At 53.6% G+C, this 27,077-nt stretch overlaps 1 protein-coding gene across 1 annotated transcript in view; it reads left to right on the forward strand.

The window, feature by feature from the left end:
• The window catches only part of LOC125236632 (nucleoporin 88), a 316,860-nt gene that overhangs the window by 111,476 nt on the left and 178,307 nt on the right, over nucleotides 1-27,077 (forward strand). The window lies entirely within an intron of this gene.

The following is a 27,077-nucleotide window of genomic DNA, read 5'->3' on the forward strand; positions in this document are numbered from 1 at the left end:
TTTTTTTGGTCATTTTTCAAATTCATCCTAGAGATTTGAAATTTTGGTCAAAGAAGCTCTGGGGGCCCTGATTTCAAAAAAAAAAAAAAAAATTTGAAGAATGCTACAAATGCGGAAAATTTGGCCACTTTTTTTTTTTGTATGGCAACTCCTAAACCGTAAGAGATAGCTATAGGGTGCTCGACCAAATGTCATACAAGAGCCCAAGCAGAAAAAAGTTGCATCAAAAAAAATTCAAAATGGCCGACTTTTTTTTTTTTTTTTTTTCAAGTTGGTCCGAGCGCGCTCAAATTTGGCATGCGGAGAGGTATGGGCCACCAGATTACAAATGTCAAAAAAATTTTTTCGGAAATCCAAGATGGCCGCCGTTATGGCAAAATCAAATTTCCAAGTAATTTCGCGAGCCCGAAGGGCGAGCTTCAGGGTGGGAGGCCGAAGGCCGACCGCGGAGGGCCGCAGGCCCGAGCTCGACTTTGGGCTCCCACCCGGGCCAAATCCAAGTAATTTCAGGCGAGGCCGAAGCCTCGCCGCGGGCAGAAAGTGCTCCCATACAATTTCCTTACAAAAGTGTCTAAACAAGCGTAGCCGGCGGGCCGAAGGCCCGACGGCGGAGCTTCGGAGCCGAGCGAAGGCCGAAGGCCGAGCTCCGCGTAGGGCCGAAGGCCCGGAGCGTCCCTGATCGGCTCGCCGGCGGTCCGGGAAGTTGGAGGTTACACACGACCCAATAGTAAAAGTGTCTTAGAGAAGCGAAACGACGGGCCGGAGGCCGCAGGCCGCAGGCCCGTCGTGAGCTTCTCAAGACACTTTTACTATTGGGTCGTGTGTAACCTCCAACTTCCCTACAACCCCCACAGTAACTACGCGGAGGGCCGAAGGCCCGGAGCGTGTACGAGAGGCCCCAAGCACGCGAAGGCCGCAGGCCGAGCTGCGGGTAGAGAGTGCTCCCAAGCAAAACAAAAACAAAAAGTATATAAATAAGCGAAGCGGCGGGCCGAAGGCCCGACGCGGAGCTTCGAAACCCTGCGAAGGCCGAAGGCCGAGCTCCGCGTAGGGCCGAAGGCCGGGAGCGTCCCTGAGAGGGGCCGGCACGTGAGCCCGGCGGGCCGCAAGGCCCGCGGGGCGAACCCACGCGGTCAAACTGCTCACCCCAAGTGCCTTAATAAGCGTAGCGGCGGGCCGAAGGCCCGACGCGGAGCTTCGAAACCGAGCGAAGGCCGAAGGCCGAGCTCCGCGTAGGGCCGAAGGCCCGGAGCGTCCCTGATCGGCTCGCCGGCGGACCGGGAAGTTGGAGCTTAAACACGACCCAATAGTAAAAGTGTCTTAGAGAAGCGAAACGACGGGCCGGAGGCCGCAGGCCGTAGGCCCGTCGTGAGCTTCTCAAGACACTTTTACTATTGGGTCGTGTTTAAGCTCCAACTTCCCTACAATCCCCACAGTAATTACGCGGAGGGCCGAAGGCCCGGAGCGTGTCTGAGAGGCTCCCAAGCACGCGAAGGCCGCAGGCCGAGCTGCGGGCAGAGTGCTCCCAAGCACGCGAAGGCCGCAGGCCGAGCTGCGGGTCGAGTGCTCCCAAGCACGCGAAGGCCGCAGGCCGAGCTGCGTACAGACTGTGCTCCCAAGCAAAACAATAACAAAAAGTATCTAAATAAGCGAAGCGGCGGGCCGAAGGCCCGACGCGGAGCTTCGAAACCCAGCGAAGGCCGAAGGCCGAGCTCCGCGTAGGGCCGAAGGCCCGGAGCGTCCCTGATCGGCTCGCCGGCGGACCGGGAAGTTGGAGCTTAAACACGACCCAATAGTAAAAGTGTCTTAGAGAAGCGAAACGACGGGCCGGAGGCCGCAGGCCGTAGGCCCGTCGTGAGCTTCTCAAGACACTTTTACTATTGGGTCGTGTTTAAGCTCCAACTTCCCTACAACTCCCACAGTAACTACGCGGAGGGCCGAAGGCCCGGAGCGTGTCTGAGAGGCTCCCAAGCACGCGAAGGCCGCAGGCCGAGCTGCGGGCAGAGTGCTCCCAAGCACGCGAAGGCCGCAGGCCGAGCTGCGTACAGACTGTGCTCCCAAGCAGAACAATAATTAAAAGTGTCATAATAAGCGTAGCGGCGGGCCGAAGGCCCGACGCGGAGCTTCGAAACCCAGCGAAGGCCGAAGGCCGAGCTCCGCGTAGGGCCGAAGGCCCGGAGCGTCCCTGATCGGCTCGCCGGCGGACCGGGAAGTTGGAGCTTAAACACGACCCAATAGTAAAAGTGTCTTAGAGAAGCGAAACGACGGGCCGGAGGCCGCAGGCCGTAGGCCCGTCGTGAGCTTCTCAAGACACTTTTACTATTGGGTCGTGTTTAAGCTCCAACTTCCCTACAACTCCCACAGTAACTACGCGGAGGGCCGAAGGCCCGGAGCGTGTCTGAGAGGCTCCCAAGCACGCGAAGGCCGCAGGCCGAGCTGCGGGCAGAGTGCTCCCAAGCACGCGAAGGCCGCAGGCCGAGCTGCGTACAGACTGTGCTCCCAAGCAGAACAATAATTAAAAGTGTCATAATAAGCGTAGCGGCGGGCCGAAGGCCCGACGCGGAGCTTCGAAACCCAGCGAAGGCCGAAGGCCGAGCTCCGCGTAGGGCCGAAGGCCCGGAGCGTCCCTGATCGGCTCGCCGGCGGACCGGGAAGTTGGAGCTTAAACACGACCCAATAGTAAAAGTGTCTTAGAGAAGCGAAACGACGGGCCGGAGGCCGCAGGCCGTAGGCCCGTCGTGAGCTTCTCAAGACACTTTTACTATTGGGTCGTGTTTAAGCTCCAACTTCCCTACAACCCCCACAGTAACTACGCGGAGGGCCGAAGGCCCGGAGCGTGTCTGACAGGCTCCCAAGCACGCGAGGCCGCAGGCCGAGCTGCGGGCAGAGAGTGCTCCCAAGCAATTAATCAAACAAGCAAAGCAAAAAAACAAAAAGCATAGCTCTAAAACAAAAAGCATAAGCATAGCTCTAAAACAAAAAGCATAAGCATAGCTCAAAAACAAAAACAAAAAGCAAAACAAAAAAAGAACACCGCGGGGCCCTCGGGCCCCGCGCACCTTTAAAAAACTAGTTAATAATATATATAGCTGCAACCCGACTGATTTCTAACCTCTCCCTATTTCTGGAAAACGGCTGAACCGATTTTCATGGTCGATGTGTCGTTGTATAGAGGGAGTCGGGAGACGTATGGGAAAAATACGGAATCTGGTCTCCGACTCTTGGGTCAAAAAATGTTGGACAGCCTGGCTAAACTTGGGGGGTTAGGTGGGGGGTGCTCGACCAAATGTCATAGAGAACCCTGGGCAGTTTTGGAGGCCGCCATTTTTTTTTCAAAATGGCCGACTTTTTTTTTTGACCAAATTTCAAATTCATCCTAGAGATTTGAAATTTTGGTCAAAGAATCTCTGGGGGGCCCTGATTTCAAAAATAAAAAAAAATTTTGAAAAATGCTACAAATGCGAAAAATTTGGCCACTTTTTTTTTGTATGGCAACTCTTAAACGGTAAGAGATAGCTGGAAGGTGCTCGACCAAATGTCATACAGGAGCCCGAGTAGAAAAAAGTTGCATCAAAAAAAATTCAAAATGGCCAACTTTTTTTTTTTTTTTTTTTCAAGTTGGTCCGAGCGCGCTCAAATTTGGCATGCGGAGAGGTATGGGCCCCCAGATTACAAATGTCAAAAAATTTTTTTCGAAAATCCAAGATGGCCGCCGTTATGGCAAAATCAATTTTTCAAGTAATTTCGCGAGCCCGAAGGGCGAGCTTCAGGGTGGGAGGCCGAAGGCCGACCCCGCGGAGGGCCGCAGGCCCGGAGCTCGACTTTAGGCTCCCACCCGGGCCAAATCCAAGTAATTTCAGGCGAGGCCGAAGGCCTCGCCGCGGGTAGAAAGTGCTCCCATACAATTTCCTTACAAAAGTGTCTAAACAAGCGTAGCCGGCGGGCCGAAGGCCCGACGGCGGAGCTTCGGAGCCGAGCGAAGGCCGAAGGCCGAGCTCCGCGTAGGGCCGAAGGCCCGGAGCGTCCCTGATCGGCTCGCCGGCGGTCCGGGAAGTTGGAGGTTACACACGACCCAATAGTAAAAGTGTCTTAGAGAAGCGAAACGACGGGCCGGAGGCCGCAGGCCGCAGGCCCGTCGTGAGCTTCTCAAGACACTTTTACTATTGGGTCGTGTGTAAACTCCAACTTCCCTACAACCCCCACAGTAACTACGCGGAGGGCCGAAGGCCGGAGCGTGACGGAGAGGCTCCCAAGCAAGCGAAGGCCGCAGGCCGAGCTGCGGGCAGAGAGAGTTCCCAAGCACGCGAAGGCCGCAGGCCGAGCTGCGGATAGACAGTGCTCCCAAACAAAACAATTATCAAAGTTTCTAAAAAGCGACGCGGCGGGCCGAAGGCCCGACGCGGAGCTTCGAAACCCAGCGAAGGCCGAAGGCCGAGCTCCGCGTAGGGCCGAAGGCCCGGAGCGTCCCTGAGAGGGGCCGGCACGTGAGCCCGGCGGGCCGCAAGGCCCGCGGGGCGAACCCACGCGGTCAAACTGCTCATCCCAAGTGTCTTAATAAGCGAAGCGGCGGGCCGAAGGCCCGACGCGGAGCTTCGGAGCTGAGCGAAGGCCGAAGGCCGAGCTCCGCGTAGGGCCGAAGGCCCGGAGCGTCCCTGATCGGCTCGCCGGCGGACCGGGAATTTGGAGCTTAAACACGACCCAATAGTAAAAGTGTCTTAGAGAAGCGAAACGACGGGCCGGAGGCCGCAGGCCGTAGGCCCGTCGTGAGCTTCTCAAGACACTTTTACTATTGGGTCGTGTTTAAGCTCCAACTTCCCCACAACCCCCACAGTAACTACGCGGAGGGCCGAAGGCCCGGAGCGTGTCAGACAGGCTCCCAAGCACGCGAAGGCCGTAGGCCGAGCTGCGGGCAGAGTGCTCCCAAGCACGCGAAGGCCGCAGGCCGAGCTGCGTACAGACTGTGCTCCCAAGCAAAACAATAACAATAAGTATCTTAACAAGCGAAGCGGCGGGCCGAAGGCCCGACGCGGAGCTTCGAAACCCAGCGAAGGCCGAAGGCCGAGCTCCGCGTAGGGCCGAAGGCCCGGAGCGTCCCTGATCGGCTCACCGGCGGACCGGGAAGTTGGAGCTTAAACACGACCCAATAGTAAAAGTGTCTTAGAGAAGCGAAACGACGGGCCGGAGGCCGCAGGCCGCAGGCCCGTCGTGAGCTTCTCAAGACACTTTTACTATTGGGTCGTGTTTAAGCTCCAACTTCCCTACAACCCCCACAGTAACTACGCGGAGGGCCGTAGGCCCGGAGCGTGTCTGAGAGGCTCCCAAGCACGCGAAGGCCGCAGGCCGAGCTGCGGGCAGAGTGCTCCCAAGCACGCGAAGGCCGCAGGCCGAGCTGCGTATAGACTGTGCTCCCAAACAAAACAATAACAAAAAGTATCTAAATAAGCGAAGCGGCGGGCCGAAGGCCCGACGCGGAGCTTCGAAACCGAGCGAAGGCCGAAGGCCGAGCTCCGCGTAGGGCCGAAGGCCCGGAGCGTCCCTGATCGGCTCGCCGGCGGACCGGGAAGTTGGAGCTTAAACACGACCCAATAGTAAAAGTGTCTTAGAGAAGCGAAACGACGGGCCGGAGGCCGCAGGCCGCAGGCCCGTCGTGAGCTTCCAAGACACTTTTACTATTGGGTCGTGTTTAAGCTCCAACTTCCCTACAACCCCCACAGTAACTACGCGGAGGGCCGAAGGCCCGGAGCGTGTCTGAGAGGCTCCCAAGCACGCGAAGGCCGCAGGCCGAGCTGCGGGCAGAGTGCTCCCAAGCACGCGAAGGCCGCAGGCCGAGCTGCGTATAGACTGTGCTCCCAAACAAAACAATAACAAAAAGTATCTAAATAAGCGAAGCGGCGGGCCGAAGGCCCGACGCGGAGCTTCGAAACCGAGCGAAGGCCGAAGGCCGAGCTCCGCGTAGGGCCGAAGGCCCGGAGCGTCCCTGATCGGCTCGCCGGCGGACCGGAAAGTTGGAGCTTAAACACGACCCAATAGTAAAAGTGTCTTAGAGAAGCGAAACGACGGGCCGGAGGCCGCAGGCCGTAGGCCCGTCGTGAACTTCTCAAAACACTTTTACTATTGGGTCGTGTTTAAGCTCCAACTTCCCTACAACCCCCACAGAAACTACGCGGAGGGCCGAAGGCCCGGAGCGTGTCTGAGAGGCTCCCAAGCACGCGAAGGCCGCAGGCCGAGCTGCGGGCAGAGTGCTCCCAAGCACGCGAAGGCCGCAGGCCGAGCTGCGTACAGACTGTGCACCCAAGCAAAACAATAACAAAAAGTATCTTAACAAGCGAAGCGGCGGGCCGAAGGCCCGACGCGGAGCTTCGAAACCCAGCGAAGGCCGAAGGCCGAGCTCCGCGTAGGGCCGAAGGCCCGGAGCGTCCCTGATCGGCTCGCCGGCGGACCGGGAAGTTGGAGCTTAAACACGACCCAATAGTAAAAGTGTCTTAGAGAAGCGAAACGACGGGCCGGAGGCCGCAGGCCGCAGGCCCGTCGTGAGCTTCTCAAGACACTTTTACTATTGGGTCGTGTTTAAGCTCCAACTTCCCCACAACCCCCACAGTAACTACGCGGAGGGCCGAAGGCCCGGAGCGTGTCTGAGAGACTCCCAAGCACGCGAAGGCCGCAGGCCGAGCTGCGGGCCGAGTGCTCCCAAGCACGCGAAGGCCGCAGGCCGAGCTGCGTACAGACTGTGCACCCAAGCAAAACAATAACAAAAAGTATCTTAACAAGCGAAGCGGCGGGCCGAAGGCCCGACGCGTAGCTTCGAAACCCAGCGAAGGCCGAAGGCCGAGCTCCGCGTAGGGCCGAAGGCCCGGAGCGTCCCTGATCGGCTCGCCGGCGGACCGGGAAGTTGGAGCTTAAACACGACCCAATAGTAAAAGTGTCTTAGAGAAGCGAAACGACGGGCCGGAGGCCGCAGGCCGCAGGCCCGTCGTGAGCTTCTCAAGACACTTTTACTATTGGGTCGTGTTTAAGCTCCAACTTCCCTACAACCCCCACAGTAACTACGCGGAGGGCCGAAGGCCCGGAGCGTGTCTGACAGGCTCCCAAGCACGCGAGGCCGCAGGCCGAGCTGCGGGCAGAGAGTGCTCCCAAGCACGCAAAGGCTAAAGCAAAAAAGCAAACAAGCATAGCTCAAAAACAAAAAGCATAAGCATAACTCAAAAACAAAAAGCAAAAGCAAAAGCAAAAAACAAAAAGCAAAAGCAAAGCACAAAAGAACACCGCGGGGCCCTCGGGCCCCGCGCACCTTTAAAAAACTAGTTAATATTATATATAGCTGCAACCCGACTGATTTCTCATATATATGTTTTATTTGGAAACGGCTGGGAAAGGGTTAAAATTGAAGACTGATATGAATAGAGGTCAAAAATTGTAGGTCCAGAAAAATATGGATTTTCGTCTCCGACTCCTGGGTCAAAAAATGTTGGACGGCCTGGCTAAACGGGGGGAGATAGGTGGGGGGTGCTCGACCAAATGTCATAGAGGACCCTGGGCAGTTTTGGAGGCCGCCATTTTTTTTTCAAAATGGCCGACTTTTTTTTTTGACCAAATTTCAAATTCATCCTAGAGATTTAAAATTTTGGTCAAAGAATCTCTGGAGGGCCCTGATTTCAAAAATAAAAAAAATTTTTGAAAAATGCTACAAATGCGAAAAATTTGGCCACTTTTTTTTTGTATGGCAACTCCTAAACCGTAAGAGATAGCTATAGGGTGCTCGACCAAATGTCATACAGGAGCCCGAGTAGAAAAAAGTTGCATCCAAAAAAAATCAAAATGGCCGACTTTTTTTTTTTTTTTTTTTTTCAAGTTGGTCCGAGCGCGCTCAAATTTGGCATGCCGAGAGGTATGGGCCCCCAGATTACGAATGTCAAAAAATTTTTTTCGAAAATCCAAGATGGCCGCCGTTATGGCAAAATCAATTTTTCAAGTAATTTCGCGAGCCCGAAGGGCGAGCTTCAGGGTGGGAGGCCGAAGGCCGACCCCGCGGAGGGCCGCAGGCCCGGAGCTCGACTTTAGGCTCCCACCCGGGCCAAATCCAAGTAATTTCAGGCGAGGCCGAAGGCCTCGCCGCGGGCAGAAAGTGCTCCCATACAATTTCCTTACAAAAGTGTCTAAACAAGCGTAGCCGGCGGGCCGAAGGCCCGACGGCGGAGCTTCGGAGCCGAGCGAAGGCCGAAGGCCGAGCTCCGCGTAGGGCCGAAGGCCCGGAGCGTCCCTGATCGGCTCGCCGGCGGTCCGGGAAGTTGGAGGTTACACACGACCCAATAGTAAAAGTGTCTTAGAGAAGCGAAACGACGGGCCGGAGGCCGCAGGCCGCAGGCCCGTCGTGAGCTTCTCAAGACACTTTTACTATTGGGTCGTGTGTAACCTCCAACTTCCCTACAACCCCCACAGTAACTACGCGGAGGGCCGAAGGCCCGGAGCGTGTACGAGAGGCCCCCAAGCACGCGAAGGCCGCAGGCCGAGCTGCGGGTAGAGAGTGCTCCCAAGCAAAACAATAATTAAAAGTATTTAAATAAGCGAAGCGGCGGGCCGAAGGCCCGACGCGGAGCTTCGAAACCGAGCGAAGGCCGAAGGCCGAGCTCCGCGTAGGGCCGAAGGCCCGGAGCGTCCCTGATCGGCTCACCGGCGGACCGGGAAGTTGGAGCTTAAACACGACCCAATAGTAAAAGTGTCGTAGAGAAGCGAAACGACGGGCCGGAGGCCGCAGGCCGTAGGCCCGTCGTGAGCTTCTCAAGACACTTTTACTATTGGGTCGTGTTTAAGCTCCAACTTCCCTCAACCCCCACAGTAACTACGCGGAGGGCCGAAGGCCCGGAGCGTGTCTGAGAGGCTCCCAAGCACGCGAAGGCCGCAGGCCGAGCTGCGGGCAGAGTGCTCCCAAGCACGCGAAGGCCGCAGGCCGGGCTGCGTACAGACTGTGCACCCAAGCAAAACAATAACAAAAAGTATCTTAACAAGCGAAGCGGCGGGCCGAAGGCCCGACGCCGAGCTTCGAAACCCAGCGAAGGCCGAAGGCCGAGCTCCGCGTAGGGCCGAAGGCCCGGAGCGTCCCTGATCGGCTCGCCGGCGGACCGGGAAGTTGGAGCTTAAACACGACCCAATAGTAAAAGTGTCTTAGAGAAGCGAAACGACGGGCCGGAGGCCGCAGGCCGCAGGCCCGTCGTGAGCTTCTCAAGACACTTTTACTATTGGGTCGTGTTTAAGCTCCAACTTCCCTACAACCCCCACAGTAACTACGCGGAGGGCCGAAGGCCCGGAGCGTGTCTGACAGGCTCCCAAGCACGCGAAGGCCGCAGGCCGAGCTGCGGGCAGAGTGCTCCCAAGCACGCGAAGGCCGCAGGCCGAGCTGCGTACAGACTGTGCTCCCAAGCAAAACAATAACAAAAAGTATCTTAACAAGCGAAGCGGCGGGCCGAAGGCCCGACGCGGAGCTTCGAAACCCAGCGAAGGCCGAAGGCCGAGCTCCGCGTAGGGCCGAAGGCCCGGAGCGTCCCTGATCGACTCGCCGGCGGACCGGGAAGTTGGAGCTTAAACACGACCCAATAGTAAAAGTGTCTTAGAGAAGCGAAACGACGGGCCGGAGGCCGTAGGCCGTAGGCCCGTCGTGAGCTTCTCAAGACACTTTTACTATTGGGTCGTGTTTAAGCTCCAACTTCCCTACAACCCCCACAGTAACTACGCGGAGGGCCGAAGGCCCGGAGCGTGTCTGAGAGGCTCCCAATCACGCGAAGGCCGCAGGCCGAGCTGCGGGCAGAGTACTCCCAAGCACGCGAAGGCCGCAGGCCGAGCTGCGTTCAGACTGTGCTCCCAAGCATAACAATAACAAAAAGTATCTTAACAAGCGAAGCGGCGGGCCGAAGGCCCGACGCGGAGCTTCGAAACCCAGCGAAGGCCGAAGGCCGAGCTCCGCGTAGGGCCGAAGGCCCGGAGCGTCCCTGATCGGCTCGCCGGCGGACCGGGAAGTTGGAGCTTAAACACGACCCAATAGTAAAAGTGTCTTAGAGAAGCGAAACGACGGGCCGGAGGCCGTAGGCCGTAGGCCCGTCGTGAGCTTCTCAAGACACTTTTACTATTGGGTCGTGTTTAAGCTCCAACTTCCCTACAACCCCCACAGTAACTACGCGGAGGGCCGAAGGCCCGGAGCGTGTCTGACAGGCTCCCAAGCACGCGAGGCCGCAGGCCGAGCTGCGGGCAGAGAGTGCTCCCAAGCACGCAAAGGCTAAAGCAAAAAAGCAAACAAGCATAGCTCAAAAACAAAAAGCATAAGCATAACTCAAAAACAAAAAGCAAAAGCAAAAGCAAAAAACAAAACGCAAAAGCAAAAACAAAAAACAAATAAGAACACCGCGGGGCCCTCGGGCCCCGCGCACCTTTAAAAAACTAGTCTATATAATATAAAGCTACAACCCGACTGACATTTTTCAAAAAATAGGCAGAAGGGGGATTTGAAGGTGGCAGTGTTTGGTGTGGTCGTATAGAGTTTGGTCCTGCGACCCCGGATAGATCAGACCGTCGGTCTACCGGTTCCGGGTAAAAAAATGTTGGACGGCCTGGCCAAACGGCTGGAGTTAGCCGGGGAGTGTTCGACCAAATGTCATAGAGCACCCTGGGCAGTTTTTGACGCCGCCATTTTTTTTTTCAAAATGGCCGACTTTTTTTTTTGTCAATTTTTCAAATTTATCGTAGAGAGCTCAAATTTTGGTCGTAGAATCTCCAAGCGGCCTTGATTCGAATGAAATAAAAAAAAATTGAAAAATGCTACAAATGTGAGAAAACTGGCCACTTTTATTTTGTATGGCAACTTTTAAACCGTAAGAGATAACCGGGGGGTGCTCGACCAAATGTCATACAAGTATCCGAGTAGAAAAAAGTTGCATTAAAAAAAATTCAAAATGGCCGACTTTTTTTTTTGAAAAATTTCAAAATGGGCCTAGCGCGCTGAGATTTGGCATACGGGTGGAAGGTCGGTCCAAGATTTATATTCAAAAAGAAAATTTTGAAAAATTCAAAATGGCGGCCTTTGAGGGCCAATTGAAATTTGCATGGAGGTTTTTTTTTTAATCGCCATGGCTCCGTAACCGTACAAGGAAGTGAAAAGTGCTCAAACAAATGTTATACAGTCACCCGAGGTCCATCGAATGGCATTAAAAAAAAATCAAAATGGCCGACTTTTTTTTTGAAAAATTTCAAAATGGTCCGAGCGCGCTGAAATTTTGCACACGGGTGGACCGCCACCCTAAGATTAGTATACAAAAAGAAAATTTTGAAAAATTCAAAATGGCGCCCTTTGAAGGCCAATTGAAATTTGTATGGAGGTCTTTTTTTTAATCCCCATAGCTCCGTAACGGTAGGGAAAAGGTTAAAAGTGCTTGAACTAATGTTGTACAGTTATCTGAGGTCCATCGAATGACATTTACAAAATTTCAAAATGGCCGACTTTGAAATTTTTTTTTTTTTATTTTCGGTCCGAGCGCGTTCAAATTTGGCACGTGGTAAGAACGGGGGCCAAAAATAGAAATGAGAAAAAAAAAATTTGGAAAAGTCAAAAACGGTGGCGAGAGGGGACAAAGTCAAATTTCCCTACCAGTTTGTATGGAGGTTTTTTTTTAAATCCCCATAGCTCCGTAACGGTAGGAGAAAGGTTAATAGTGCTTAAACTAATGTTGTACAGTTATTTGTGGTCCATCGAATGGCATTTACAAAATTTCAAAATGGCCGACTTTGAAATTTTTTTTTTTATTTTCGGTCCGAGCGCGTTCAAATTTAGGACTTGGTAAGAACGGGGGCCAAAAATAGAAATGAGAAAAAAATTTTTTTGGAAAAGTCCAAAACGGCGGCGAGAGGGGACAAAGTCAAATTTCCCTACCAGCCTGAGGGAGCGTTCCACAGCCCAACGGTCATTGCTCCGGTCCAGTGCTCCCAAGCAAGAAAATATAAGTAAAAGTGTCTAAAAAGCGACGCGGCGGGCCGGAGGCCGCAGGCCGGAGGTCCAACTTCCCTACAAATCCTACAATCCCCACAGTAACTACGCGGAGGACCGAAGGCCCGGAGCGTGTCTGACAGGCTCCCAAGTACGCGAAGGCCGCAGGCCGAGCTGCGGGCAGAGTGCTCCCAAGCACGCGAAGGCCGCAGGCCGAGCTGCGTGCAGACTGTGCTCCCAAGAAAACAATAACAAAAAGTATCTAAATAAGCGAAGCGGCGGGCCAAAGGCCCGACGCGGAGCTTCGAAACCCAGCGAAGGCCGAAGGCCGAGCTCCGCGTAGGGCCGAAGGCCCGGAGCGTCCCTGATCGGCTCGCCGGCGGACCGGGAAGTTGGAGCTTAAACACGACCCAATAGTAAAAGTGTCTTAGAGAAGCGAAACGACTCAAGACACTTTTAATATTGGGTCGTGTTTAAGCTCCAACTTACCTACAACTCTCACAGTAACTACGCGGAGGGCCGAAGGCCCGGAGCGTGCCTGAGAGGCTTCCAAGCACGCGAAGGCCGCAGGCCGAGCTGCGGGCAGAGTGTTCCCAAGCACGCGAAGGCCGCAGGCCGAGCTGCGTACAGACTGTGCTCCCAAGCAGAACGATAATCAAAGTGTCTAAAAAGCGACGCGGCGGGCCGAAGGCCCGACGCGGAGCTTCGAAACGAAACCCAGCGAAGGCCGAAGGCCGAGCTCCGCGTAGGGCCGAAGGCCCGGAGCGTCCCTGATCGGCGCGCCGGCGGACCGGGAAGTTGGAGCTTAAACACGACCCAATAGTCGTGAGCTTCTCAAGACACTTTTACTATTGGGTCGTGTTTAAGCTCCAACTTCCCTACAACGCCCACAGTAACTACGCGGAGGGCCGAAGGCCCGGAGCGTGTCTGACAGGCTCCCAAGCACGCGAGGCCGCAGGCCGAGCTGCGGGCAGAGAGTGCTCCCAAGCACGCAAAGGCTAAAGCAAAAAGCAAACAAGCAAAGCAATAAATCAAACAAGCAAAGCAAAAAAACATAAAGCAAAGCAAAAAACAATAAAGCAAAGCAAAAAAACAAAAAGCATAAGCAAAGCACAAAAGCAAAACAAACAATGAACACCGCGGGGCCCTCGGGCCCCGCGCACCTTTAAAAAACTAGTTAATTAATATTATATATAGCTGCAACCCCACTCATTTCTAACCTCTCCCTATTTCTGGAGAACGGCTGAACCGATTTTCACGGTCGAAGTGTCTTTGTATAGAGGGAGTAGGGAGACGTATGGGAAAAATACGGGATCTGGTCTCCGACTCTTGGGTCAAAAAATGTTGGACAGCCTGGCTAAACTAGGGGGGTTAGGTGGGGGGTGCTCGACCAAATGTCATAGAGGACCCTGGGCAGTTTTGGAGGCCGCCATTTTTTTTTCAAAATGGCCGACTTTTTTTTTTGGTCATTTTTCAAATTCATCCTAGAGATTTGAAATTTTGGTCAAAGAATCTCTGGGGGGCCCTGATTTCAAAAATAAAAAAAAATTTTGAAAAATGCGACAAATGCGAAAAATTTGGCCACTTTTTTTTTGTATGGCAACTTCTAAACCGTAAGAGATAGCTATAGGGTGCTCGACCAAATGTCATACAGGAGCCCGAGTAGAAAAAAGTTGCATCAAAAAAAATTCAAAATGGCCGACTTTTTTTTTTTTTTTTTTTTTTTCAAGTTGGTCCGAGCGCGCTCAAATTTGGCATGCCGAGAGGTATGGGCCCCCAGATTACAAATGTCAAAAAATTTTTTTCGAAAATCCAAGATGGCCGCCGTTATGGCAAAATCAATTTTTCAAGTAATTTCGCGAGCCCGAAGGGCGAGCTTCAGGGTGGGAGGCCGAAGGCCGACCCCGCGGAGGGCCGCAGGCCCGGAGCTCGACTTTAGGCTCCCACCCGGGCCAAATCCAAGTAATTTCAGGCGAGGCCGAAGGCCTCGCCGCGGGTAGAAAGTGCTCCCATACAATTTCCTTACAAAAGTGTCTAAACAAGCGTAGCCGGCGGGCCGAAGGCCCGACGGCGGAGCTTCGGAGCCGAGCGAAGGCCGAAGGCCGAGCTCCGCGTAGGGCCGAAGGCCCGGAGCGTCCCTGATCGGCTCGCCGGCGGTCCGGGAAGTTGGAGGTTACACACGACCCAATAGTAAAAGTGTCTTAGAGAAGCGAAACGACGGGCCGGAGGCCGCAGGCCGCAGGCCCGTCGTGAGCTTCTCAAGACACTTTTACTATTGGGTCGTGTGTAACCTCCAACTTCCCTACAACCCCCACAGTAACTACGCGGAGGGCCGAAGGCCCGGAGCGTGACGGAGAGGCTCCCAAGCACGCGAAGGCCGCAGGCCGAGCTGCGGGTAGAGAGTGCTCCCAAGCAAAACAAAAACAAAAAGTATCTAAATAAGCGAAGCGGCGGGCCGAAGGCCCGACGCGGAGCTTCGAAACCCAGCGAAGGCCGAAGGCCGAGCTCCGCGTAGGGCCGAAGGCCCGGAGCGTCCCTGAGAGGGGCCGGCACGTGAGCCCGGCGGGCCGCAAGGCCCGCGGGGCGAACCCACGCGGTCAAACTGCTCACCCCAAGTGTCTTAATAAGCGTAGCGGCGGGCCGAAGGCCCGACGCGGAGCTTCGAAACCGAGCGAAGGCCGAAGGCCGAGCTCCGCGTAGGGCCGAAGGCCCGGAGCGTCCCTGATCGGCTCGCCGGCGGACCGGGAAGTTGGAGCTTAAACACGACCCAATAGTAAAAGTGTCTTAGAGAAGCGAAACGACGGGCCGGAGGCCGCAGGCCGCAGGCCCGTCGTGAGCTTCTCAAGACACTTTTACTATTGGGTCGTGTTTAAGCTCCAACTTCCCTACAACCCCCACAGTAACTACGCGGAGGGCCGAAGGCCCGGAGCGTGTCTGAGAGGCTCCCAAGCACGCGAAGGCCGCAGGCCGAGCTGCGGGCAGAGTGCTCCCAAGCACGCGAAGGCCGCAGGCCGAGCTGCGTATAGACTGTGCTCCCAAACAAAACAATAACAAAAAGTATCTAAATAAGCGAAGCGGCGGGCCGAAGGCCCGACGCGGAGCTTCGAAACCGAGCGAAGGCCGAAGGCCGAGCTCCGCGTAGGGCCGAAGGCCCGGAGCGTCCCTGATCGGCTCGCCGGCGGACCGGGAAGTTGGAGCTTAAACACGACCCAATAGTAAAAGTGTCTTAGAGAAGCGAAACGACGGGCCGGAGGCCGCAGGCCGCAGGCCCGTCGTGAGCTTCTCAAGACACTTTTACTATTGGGTCGTGTTTAAGCTCCAACTTCCCTACAACCCCCACAGTAACTACGCGGAGGGCCGAAGGCCCGGAGCGTGTCTGAGAGGCTGCCAAGCACGCGAAGGCCGCAGGCCGAGCTGCGGGCAGAGTGCTCCCAAGCACGCGAAGGCCGCAGGCCGAGCTGCGTATAGACTGTGCTCCCAAACAAAACAATAACAAAAAGTATCTAAATAAGCGAAGCGGCGGGCCGAAGGCCCGACGCGGAGCTTCGAAACCGAGCGAAGGCCGAAGGCCGAGCTCCGCGTAGGGCCGAAGGCCCGGAGCGTCCCTGATCGGCTCGCCGGCGGACCGGGAAGTTGGAGCTTAAACACGACCCAATAGTAAAAGTGTCTTAGAGAAGCGAAACGACGGGCCGGAGGCCGCAGGCCGTAGGCCCGTCGTGAGCTTCTCAAGACACTTTTACTATTGGGTCGTGTTTAAGCTCCAACTTCCCTACAATCCCCACAGTAACTACGCGGAGGGCCGAAGGCCCGGAGCGTGTCTGACAGGCTCCCAAGCACGCGAGGCCGCAGGCCGAGCTGCGGGCAGAGAGTGCTCCCAAGCAATTAATCAAACAAGCAAAGCAAAAAAACAAAAAAGCATAGCTCAAAAACAAAAAGCATAAGCATAGCTCTAAAACAAAAAGCATAAGCATAGCTCAAAAACAAAAAGCAAAAGCAAAAGCAAAAAACAAAAAGCAAAACAAAAAAAGAACACCGCGGGGCCCTCGGGCCCCGCGCACCTTTAAAAAACTAGTTAATATTATATATAGCTGCAACCCCACTCATTTCTCATGTATATGTTTTATTTGGAAACGGCTGGGAGAGGGTTAAAATTGAAGACTGATATGAATAGAGGTCAAAAATTGTAGGTCCAGAAAAATATGGATTTTCGTCTCCGACTCCTGGGTCAAAAAATGTTGGACGGCCTGGCCAAACGGTGGGGGTTAGGTGGGGGGTGCTCGACCAAATGTCATAGAGGACCCTGGGCAGTTTTGGAGGCCGCCATTTTTTTTTCAAAATGGCCGACTTTTTTTTTTGGTCGTTTTTCAAGTTTGTCCTAGCGACCTGAAATTTTGGTCATAGAATCTCTCTAGGCTCTAGATTCGAATGATAAAAAAAAATTTTGAAAAATGCTACAAATGCGAAAAATTTGGCCACTTTTTTTTTGTATGGCAACTCCTAAACGGTAAGAGATAGCTATAGGGTGCTCGACCAAATGTCATACAGGAGCCCGAGTAGAAAAAAGTTGCATCAAAAAAAATTCAAAATGGCCGACTTTTTTTTTTTTTTTTTCAAGTTGGTCCGAGCGCGCTCAAATTTGGCATGCGGAGAGGTATGGGCCCCCAGATTACAAATGTCAAAAAAATTTTTTCGAAAATCCAAGATGGCCGCCGTTATGGCAAAATCAATTTTTCAAGTAATTTTCGCGAGCCCGAAGGGCGAGCTTCAGGGTGGGAGGCCGAAGGCCGACCCCGCGGAGGGCCGCAGGCCCGGAGCTCACCTTTGGGCTCCCACCCGGGCCAAATCCAAGTAATTTCAGGCGAGGCCGAAGGCCTCGCCGCGGGCAGAAAGTGCTCCCATACAATTTCCTTACAAAAGTGTCTAAACAAGCGTAGCCGGCGGGCCGAAGGCCCGACGGCGGAGCTTCGGAGCCGAGCGAAGGCCGGAGGCCGAGCTCCGCGTAGGGCCGAAGGCCCGGAGCGTCCCTGATCGGCTCGCCGGCGGTCCGGGAAGTTGGAGGTTACACACGACCCAATAGTAAAAGTGTCTTAGAGAAGCGAAACGACGGGCCGGAGGCCGCAGGCCGCAGGCCCGTCGTGAGCTTCTCAAGACACTTTTACTATTGGGTCGTGTGTAACCTCCAACTTCCCTACAACCCCCACAGTAACTACGCGGAGGGCCGAAGGCCCGGAGCGTGTACGAGAGGCCCCCAAGCACGCGAAGGCCGCAGGCCGAGCTGCGGGTAGAGAGTGCTCCCAAGCAAAACAAAAAGTATATAAATAAACCCTGCGAAGGCCGAAGGCCGAGCTCCGCGTAGGGCCGAAGGCCCGGAGCGTCCCTGAGAGGGGCCGGCACGTGAGCCCGGCGGGCCGCAAGGCCCGCGGGGCGAACCCACGCGGTCAAACTGCTCACCCCAAGTGTCTTAATAAGCGTAGCGGCGGGCCGAAGGCCCGACGCGGAGCTTCGAAACCGAGCGAAGGCCGAAGGCCGAGCTCCGCGTAGGGCCGAAGGCCCGGAGCGTCCCTGATCGGCTCGCCGGCGGACCGGGAAGTTGGAGCTTAAACACGACCCAATAGTAAAAGTGTCTTAGAGAAGCGAAACGACGGGCCGGAGGCCGCAGGCCGCAGGCCCGTCGTGAGCTTCTCAAGACACTTTTACTATTGGGTCGTGTTTAAGCTCCAACTTCCCTACAACCCCCACAGAAACTACGCGGAGGGCCGAAGGCCCGGAGCGTGTCTGAGAGGCTCCCAAGCACGCGAAGGCCGCAGGCCGAGCTGCGGGCAGAGTGCTCCCAAGCACGCGAAGGCCGCAGGCCGAGCTGCGTACAGACTGTGCTCCCAAGCAAAACAATAATTAATAGTATTTAAATAAGCGAAGCGGCGGGCCGAAGGCCCGACGCGGAGCTTCGAAACCGAGCGAAGGCCGAAGGCCGAGCTCCGCGTAGGGCCGAAGGCCCGGAGCGTCCCTGATCGGCTCGCCGGCGGACCGGGAAGTTGGAGCTTAAACACGACCCAATAGTAAAAGTGTCTTAGAGAAGCGAAACGACGGGCCGGAGGCCGCAGGCCGCAGGCCCGTCGTGAGCTTCTCAAGACACTTTTACTATTGGGTCGTGTTTAAGCTCCAACTTCCCTACAACCCCCGCAGTAACTACGCGGAGGGCCGAAGGCCCGGAGCGTGTCTGAGAGGCTCCCAAGCACGCGAAGGCCGCAGGCCGAGCTGCGGGCAGAGTGCTCCCAAGCACGCGAAGGCCGCAGGCCGAGCTGCGTACAGACTGTGCTCCCAAGCAAATCAATAACAAAAAGTATCTTAACACGCGAAGCGGCGGGCCGAAGGCCCGACGCGGAGCTTCGGAGCCGAGCGAAGGCCGAAGGCCGAGCTCCGCGTAGGGCCGAAGGCCCGGAGCGTCCCTGATCGGCTCGCCGGCGGACCGGGAAGTTGGAGCTTAAACACGACCCAATAGTAAAAGTGTCTTAGAGAAGCGAAACGACGGGCCGGAGGCCGCAGGCCGCAGGCCCGTCGTGAGCTTCTCAAGACACTTTTACTATTGGGTCGTGTTTAAGCTCCAACTTCCCTACAACCCCCACAGTAACTACGCGGAGGGCCGAAGGCCCGGAGCGTGTCTGAGAGGCTCCCAAGCACGCGAAGGCCGCAGGCCGAGCTGCGGGCAGAGTGCTCCCAAGCACGCGTAGGCCGCAGGCCGAGCTGCGTACAGACTGTGCTCCCAAGCAAATCAATAACAAAAAGTATCTTAACAAGCGAAGCGGCGGGCCGAAGGCCCGACGCGGAGCTTCGAAACCGAGCGAAGGCCGAAGGCCGAGCTCCGCGTAGGGCCGAAGGCCCGGAGCGTCCCTGATCGGCTCGCCGGCGGACCGGGAAGTTGGAGCTTAAACACGACCCAATAGTAAAAGTGTCTTAGAGAAGCGAAACGACGGGCCGGAGGCCGCAGGCCGTAGGCCCGTCGTGAGCTTCTCAAGACACTTTTACTATTGGGTCGTGTTTAAGCTCCAACTTCCCTACAATCCCCACAGTAACTACGCGGAGGGCCGAAGGCCCGGAGCGTGTCTGAGAGGCTCCCAAGCACGCGAAGGCCGCAGGCCGAGCTGCGGGCAGAGTGCTCCCGAGCACGCGAAGGCCGCAGGCCGAGCTGCGTACAGACTGTGCTCCCAAGCAAAACAATAATTAAAAGTATTTAAATAAGCGAAGCGGCGGGCCGAAGGCCCGACGCGGAGCTTCGAAACCGAGCGAAGGCCGAAGGCCGAGCTCCGCGTAGGGCCGAAGGCCCGGAGCGTCCCTGATCGGCTCGCCGGCGGACCGGGAAGTTGGAGCTTAAACACGACCCAATAGTAAAAGTGTCTTAGAGAAGCGAAACGACGGGCCGGAGGCCGCAGGCCGCAGGCCCGTCGTGAGCTTCTCAAGACACTTTTACTATTGGGTCGTGTTTAAGCTCCAACTTCCCTACAACCCCCACAGTAACTACGCGGAGGGCCGAAGGCCCGGAGCGTGTCTGACAGGCTCCCAAGCACGCGAGGCCGCAGGCCGAGCTGCGGGCAGAGAGTGCTCCCAAGCACTCAAAGGCTAAAGCAAAAAGCAAACAAGCATAGCTCAAAAACAAAAAGCATAAGCATAGCTCTAAAACAAAAAGCATAAGCATAACTCAAAAACAAAAAGCAAAAGCATAAGCATAGCTCAAAAACAAAAAGCAAAACAAAAAAAGAACACCGCGGGGCCCTCGGGCCCCGCGCACCTTTAAAAAACTAGTCTATATAATATAAAGCTACAACCCGACTGACATTTTTCCAAAAATAGGCAGAAGGGGGATTTGAAGGTGGCATTGTTTGGTGTGGTCGTATAGAGTTTGGTCCTGCGACCCCGGATAGATCAGACCGTCGGTCTACCGGTTCCGGGTAAAAAAATGTTGGACGGCCTGGCCAAACGGCTCGAGTTAGCCGGGGAGTGTTCGACCAAATGTCATAGAGGACCCTGGGCAGTTTTTGACGCCGCCATTTTTTTTTCAAAATGGCCGACTTTTTTTTTTGACGATTTTTCAAGTTTGTCGTAGAGAGCTCAAATTTTGGTCATAGAATCTCCAAGTGGCCTCGATTCGAATGAAATAAAAAAAAATTGAAAAGTGCTACAAATGTGGGAAAACTGGCCACTTTTATTTTGTATGGCAACTTTTAAACCGTAAGAGATAGCCGGGGGGTGCTCGACCAAATGTCATACAGGTATCCGAGTAGAAAAAAGTTGCATTAAAAAAAATTCAAAATGGCCGACTTTTTTTTTTGAAAATTTTCAAAATGGTCCTAGCGCGCTGAGATTTGGCACACGAGTGGACGGTCGCGCCAAGATTAGTATTCAAAAAGAAAATTTTGAAAAATTCAAAATGGCGGCCTTTGAGCGGCAATTGAAATTTGAATGGAGGTTTTTCTTTTAATTACCATAGCTCCGTAACGGTACAAAGAAGTGAAAAGTGCTCAAACAAATGTTATACAGTCACCCGAGGTCCATCGAATGGCATTAAAAAAAAATCAAAATGGCCGACTTTTTTTTTTGAAAAATTTCAAAATGGTCCGAGCGCGCTGAAATTTTGCACACGGGTGGACAGCCACCCCAAGATTAGTATACAAACAGAAAATTTTGAAAAATTCAAAATGGCGCCCTTTGAAGGCCAATTGAAATTTGTATGGAGGTCCTTTTTTAAATCCCCATAGCTCCGTAACGGTAGGGAAAAGGTTAATAGTGCTTGAACTAATGTTGTACAGTTATCTGAGGTACATCGAATGGCATTTACAAAATTTCAAAATGGCCGACTTTTAAAATTATTTTTTTTATTTTCGGTCCGAGCGCGTTTAAATTTGGCACGTGGTAAGAACGGGGGCCAAAAATAGAAATGAGAAAAAAAAAATTTGGAAAAGTCAAAAACGGTGGCGAGAGGGGACAAAGTCAAATTTCCCTACCAGTTTGTATGGAGGTTTTTTTTTTAAATCCCTATAGCTCCGTAACGGTAGGAAAAAGGTTAATAGTGCTTAAACTAATGTTGTACAGTTATCTGAGGTCCATCGAATGGCATTTACAAAATTTCAAAATGGCCGACTTTGAAATTTTTTTTTTTATTTTCGGTCCGAGCGCGTTGAAATTTGGGACTTGGTAAGAACGGGGGCCAAAAATATAAATGAGAAAAAAAATTTTTGGAAAAGTCAAAAACGGTGGCGAGAGGGGACAAAGTTAAATTTCCCTACCAGTTTGTATGGAGGTTTTTTTTTTAAATCCCCATAGGTCCGTAACGGTAGGAAAAAGGTTAATAGTGCTTAAACTAATGTTGTACAGTTATCTGAGGTCCATCGAATGGCATTTACAAAATTCCAAAATGGCCGACTTTGAATTTTTTTTTTTTTTTTTTCGGTCCGAGCGCGTTCAAATTTGGGACTTGGTAAGAACGGGGGCCAAAAATAGAAATGAGAAAAAAAAATTTTTGGAAAAGTCAAAAACGGCGGCGAGAGGGGACAAAGTCAAATTTCCCTACCAGCCTGAGGGAGCGTTCTACAGCCCGACGGTCATTGCTCCGGTCCAAGTTCCGAGCTGCGTACAGACAGTGCTCCCAAGCAAGAAAATATAAGTAAAAGTGTCTAAAAAGCGACGCGGCGGGCCGGAGGCCGCAGGCCGGAGGTCCAACTTCCCTACAAATCTTACAATCCCCACAGTAACTACGCGGAGGGCCGAAGGCCCGGAGCGTGTCTGACAGGCTCCCAAGTACGCGAAGGCCGCAGGCCGAGCTGCGGGCAGAGTGCTCCCAAGCACGCGAAGGCCGCAGGCCGAGCTGCGTGCAGACTGTGCTCCCAAGAAAACAATAACAAAAAGTATCTTAACAAGCGAAGCGGCGGGCCGAAGGCCCGACGCGGAGCTTCGAAACCCAGCGAAGGCCGAAGGCCGAGCTCCGCGTAGGGCCGAAGGCCCGGAGCGTCCCTGATCGGCTCGCCGGCGGACCGGGAAGTTGGAGCTTAAACACGACCCAATAGTAAAAGTGTCTTAGAGAAGCGAAACGACGGGCCGGAGGCCGCAGGCCGCAGGCCCGTCGTGAGCTTCTCAAGACACTTTTACTATTGGGGCGTGTTTAAGCTCCAACTTCCCCACAACCCCCACAGTAACTACGCGGAGGGCCGAAGGCCCGGAGCGTGTCTGAGAGACTCCCAAGCACGCGAAGGCCGCAGGCCGAGCTGCGGGCAGAGAGTGCTCCCAAGCACGCGAAGGCCGCAGGCCGAGCTGCGTGCAGACTGTGCTCCCAAGAAAACAATAACAAAAAGTATCTTAACAAGCGAAGCGGCGGGCCGAAGGCCCGACGCGGAGCTTCGAAACCCAGCGAAGGCCGAAGGCCGAGCTCCGCGTAGGGCCGAAGGCCCGGAGCGTCCCTGATCGGCTCGCCGGCGGACCGGGAAGTTGGAGCTTAAACACGACCCAATAGTAAAAGTGTCTTAGAGAAGCGAAACGACGGGCCGGAGGCCGCAGGCCGTAGGCCCGTCGTGAGCTTCTCAAGACACTTTTACTATTGGGTCGTGTTTAAGCTCCAACTTCCCTACAATCCCCACAGTAACTACGCGGAGGGCCGAAGGCCCGGAGCGTGTCTGAGAGGCTCCCAAGCACGCGAAGGCCGCAGGCCGAGCTGCGGGCAGAGTGCTCCCGAGCACGCGAAGGCCGCAGGCCGAGCTGCGTACAGACTGTGCTCCCAAGCAAAACAATAATTAAAAGTATTTAAATAAGCGAAGCGGCGGGCCGAAGGCCCGACGCGGAGCTTCGAAACCGAGCGAAGGCCGAAGGCCGAGCTCCGCGTAGGGCCGAAGGCCCGGAGCGTCCCTGATCGGCTCGCCGGCGGACCGGGAAGTTGGAGCTTAAACACGACCCAATAGTAAAAGTGTCTTAGAGAAGCGAAACGACGGGCCGGAGGCCGCAGGCCGCAGGCCCGTCGTGAGCTTCTCAAGACACTTTTACTATTGGGTCGTGTTTAAGCTCCAACTTCCCTACAACCCCCACAGTAACTACGCGGAGGGCCGAAGGCCCGGAGCGTGTCTGACAGGCTCCCAAGCACGCGAGGCCGCAGGCCGAGCTGCGGGCAGAGAGTGCTCCCAAGCACTCAAAGGCTAAAGCAAAAAAGCAAACAAGCATAGCTCAAAAACAAAAAGCATAAGCATAGCTCTAAAACAAAAAGCATAAGCATAACTCAAAAACAAAAAGCAAAAGCATAAGCATAGCTCAAAAACAAAAAGCAAAACAAAAAAAGAACACCGCGGGGCCCTCGGGCCCCGCGCACCTTTAAAAAACTAGTCTATATAATATAAAGCTACAACCCGACTGACATTTTTCCAAAAATAGGCAGAAGGGGGATTTGAAGGTGGCATTGTTTGGTGTGGTCGTATAGAGTTTGGTCCTGCGACCCCGGATAGATCAGACCGTCGGTCTACCGGTTCCGGGTAAAAAAATGTTGGACGGCCTGGCCAAACGGCTCGAGTTAGCCGGGGAGTGTTCGACCAAATGTCATAGAGGACCCTGGGCAGTTTTTGACGCCGCCATTTTTTTTTCAAAATGGCCGACTTTTTTTTTGACGATTTTTCAAGTTTGTCGTAGAGAGCTCAAATTTTGGTCATAGAATCTCCAAGTGGCCTCGATTCGAATGAAATAAAAAAAAATTGAAAAGTGCTACAAATGTGGGAAAACTGGCCACTTTTATTTTGTATGGCAACTTTTAAACCGTAAGAGATAGCCGGGGGGTGCTCGACCAAATGTCATACAGGTATCCGAGTAGAAAAAGTTGCATTAAAAAAAATTCAAAATGGCCGACTTTTTTTTTTTGAAAATTTTCAAAATGGTCCTAGCGCGCTGAGATTTGGCACACGAGTGGACGGTCGCGCCAAGATTAGTATTCAAAAAGAAAATTTTGAAAAATTCAAAATGGCGGCCTTTGAGCGGCAATTGAAATTTGAATGGAGGTTTTTCTTTTAATTACCATAGCTCCGTAACGGTACAAAGAAGTGAAAAGTGCTCAAACAAATGTTATACAGTCACCCGAGGTCCATCGAATGGCATTAAAAAAAAATCAAAATGGCCGACTTTTTTTTTTGAAAAATTTCAAAATGGTCCGAGCGCGCTGAAATTTTGCACACGGGTGGACAGCCACCCCAAGATTAGTATACAAACAGAAAATTTTGAAAAATTCAAAATGGCGCCCTTTGAAGGCCAATTGAAATTTGTATGGAGGTCCTTTTTTTAAATCCCCATAGCTCCGTAACGGTAGGGAAAAGGTTAATAGTGCTTGAACTAATGTTGTACAGTTATCTGAGGTACATCGAATGGCATTTACAAAATTTCAAAATGGCCGACTTTTAAAATTATTTTTTTTATTTTCGGTCCGAGCGCGTTTAAATTTGGCACGTGGTAAGAACGGGGGCCAAAAATAGAAATGAGAAAAAAAAAATTTGGAAAAGTCAAAAACGGTGGCGAGAGGGGACAAAGTCAAATTTCCCTACCAGTTTGTATGGAGGTTTTTTTTTTAAATCCCTATAGCTCCGTAACGGTAGGAAAAAGGTTAATAGTGCTTAAACTAATGTTGTACAGTTATCTGAGGTCCATCGAATGGCATTTACAAAATTTCAAAATGGCCGACTTTGAAATTTTTTTTTTTATTTTCGGTCCGAGCGCGTTGAAATTTGGGACTTGGTAAGAACGGGGGCCAAAAATATAAATGAGAAAAAAAAATTTTTGGAAAAGTCAAAAACGGTGGCGAGAGGGGACAAAGTTAAATTTCCCTACCAGTTTGTATGGAGGTTTTTTTTTTAAATCCCCATAGGTCCGTAACGGTAGGAAAAAGGTTAATAGTGCTTAAACTAATGTTGTACAGTTATCTGAGGTCCATCGAATGGCATTTACAAAATTCCAAAATGGCCGACTTTGAAATTTTTTTTTTTTTTTTTTTTTTTTCGGTCCGAGCGCGTTCAAATTTGGGACTTGGTAAGAACGGGGGCCAAAAATAGAAATGAGAAAAAAAAATTTTTGGAAAAGTCAAAAACGGCGGCGAGAGGGGACAAAGTCAAATTTCCCTACCAGCCTGAGGGAGCGTTCTACAGCCCGACGGTCATTGCTCCGGTCCAAGTTCCGAGCTGCGTACAGACAGTGCTCCCAAGCAAGAAAATATAAGTAAAAGTGTCTAAAAAGCGACGCGGCGGGCCGGAGGCCGCAGGCCGGAGGTCCAACTTCCCTACAAATCTTACAATCCCCACAGTAACTACGCGGAGGGCCGAAGGCCCGGAGCGTGTCTGACAGGCTCCCAAGTACGCGAAGGCCGCAGGCCGAGCTGCGGGCAGAGTGCTCCCAAGCACGCGAAGGCCGCAGGCCGAGCTGCGTGCAGACTGTGCTCCCAAGAAAACAATAACAAAAAGTATCTTAACAAGCGAAGCGGCGGGCCGAAGGCCCGACGCGGAGCTTCGAAACCCAGCGAAGGCCGAAGGCCGAGCTCCGCGTAGGGCCGAAGGCCCGGAGCGTCCCTGATCGGCTCGCCGGCGGACCGGGAAGTTGGAGCTTAAACACGACCCAATAGTAAAAGTGTCTTAGAGAAGCGAAACGACGGGCCGGAGGCCGCAGGCCGCAGGCCCGTCGTGAGCTTCTCAAGACACTTTTACTATTGGGGCGTGTTTAAGCTCCAACTTCCCCACAACCCCCACAGTAACTACGCGGAGGGCCGAAGGCCCGGAGCGTGTCTGAGAGACTCCCAAGCACGCGAAGGCCGCAGGCCGAGCTGCGGGCAGAGAGTGCTCCCAAGCACGCGAAGGCCGCAGGCCGAGCTGCGTACAGACTGTGCTCCCAAGCGAAACAATAACAAAAAGTATCTTAACAAGCGAAGCGGCGGGCCGAAGGCCCGACGCGGAGCTTCGAAACCCAGCGAAGGCCGAAGGCCGAGCTCCGCGTAGGGCCGAAGGCCCGGAGCGTCCCTGATCGACTCGCCGGCGGACCGTGTTTAAGCTCCGTGGGTCGTGTTTAAGCTCCAACTTCCCTACAACCCCCACAGTAACTACGCGGAGGGCCGAAGGCCCGGAGCGTGTCTGACAGGCTCCCAAGCACGCGAGGCCGCAGGCCGAGCTGCGGGCAGAGAGTGCTCCCAAGCACGCGAAGGCCGCACAGGCCGAGCTGCGTACAGACTGTGCTCCCAAGCGAAACAATAACAAAAAGTATCTTAACAAGCGAAGCGGCGGGCCGAAGGCCCGACGCGGAGCTTCGAAACCCAGCGAAGGCCGAAGGCCGAGCTCCGCGTAGGGCCGAAGGCCCGGAGCGTCCCTGATCGACTCGCCGGCGGACCGGGAAGTTGGAGCTTAAACACGACCCAATAGTAAAAGTGTCTTAGAGAAGCGAAACGACGGGCCGGAGGCCGCAGGCCGCAGGCCCGTCGTGAGCTTCTCAAGACACTTTAACTATTGGATCGTGTTTAAGCTCGAACTTCCCTACAACCCCCACAGTAACTACGCGGAGGGCCGAAGGCCCGGAGCGTGTCTGACAGGCTCCCAAGCACGCGAAGGCCGCAGGCCGAGCTGCAGGCAGAGAGTGCTTCCAATCCAAGCACACAAAGGCTAAAGCAAAAAAGCAAACAAGTAAAGCAAAAAAACAAACAAGCTAAGCAAAGAAACAAAAAAGCAAAAAAGCAAAGCAAAAAAAAAAACAAAAAAGCAACAAGAAAGACCGCGGGGCCCTCGGGCCCCGCGCACCTTTAAAAAACTAGTCATTTATTTTATTATCCCCGCCGAATAATAAAAGGTTGAGCGCCCCTGGAACTTGGGCCGTTGATCACTGGCGAATAATTAGTTTTTGTTTTAGTAACGATTGGGATGTGTCGTGTTTTAAAATGGGCAGGGGATGTGAACCTGTTTTTGAAGTTTAGATTATAATTTTATGACCTAAGAGGTACGTATAATATAGTCTGTATTCGTTAGATTTACATTCACCGTGATATACTCCATCTAAATATCGGGAAGTCTAATAATATAAAACTAACCATAAATCATTTTATACACTGACTGTCTGTGTGTTTAGAACAAAA

The sequence above is a fragment of the Leguminivora glycinivorella genome, chromosome 19 (assembly GCF_023078275.1).
Source record: "Leguminivora glycinivorella isolate SPB_JAAS2020 chromosome 19, LegGlyc_1.1, whole genome shotgun sequence".
NCBI classification, from domain to species: domain Eukaryota; kingdom Metazoa; phylum Arthropoda; class Insecta; order Lepidoptera; family Tortricidae; genus Leguminivora; species Leguminivora glycinivorella.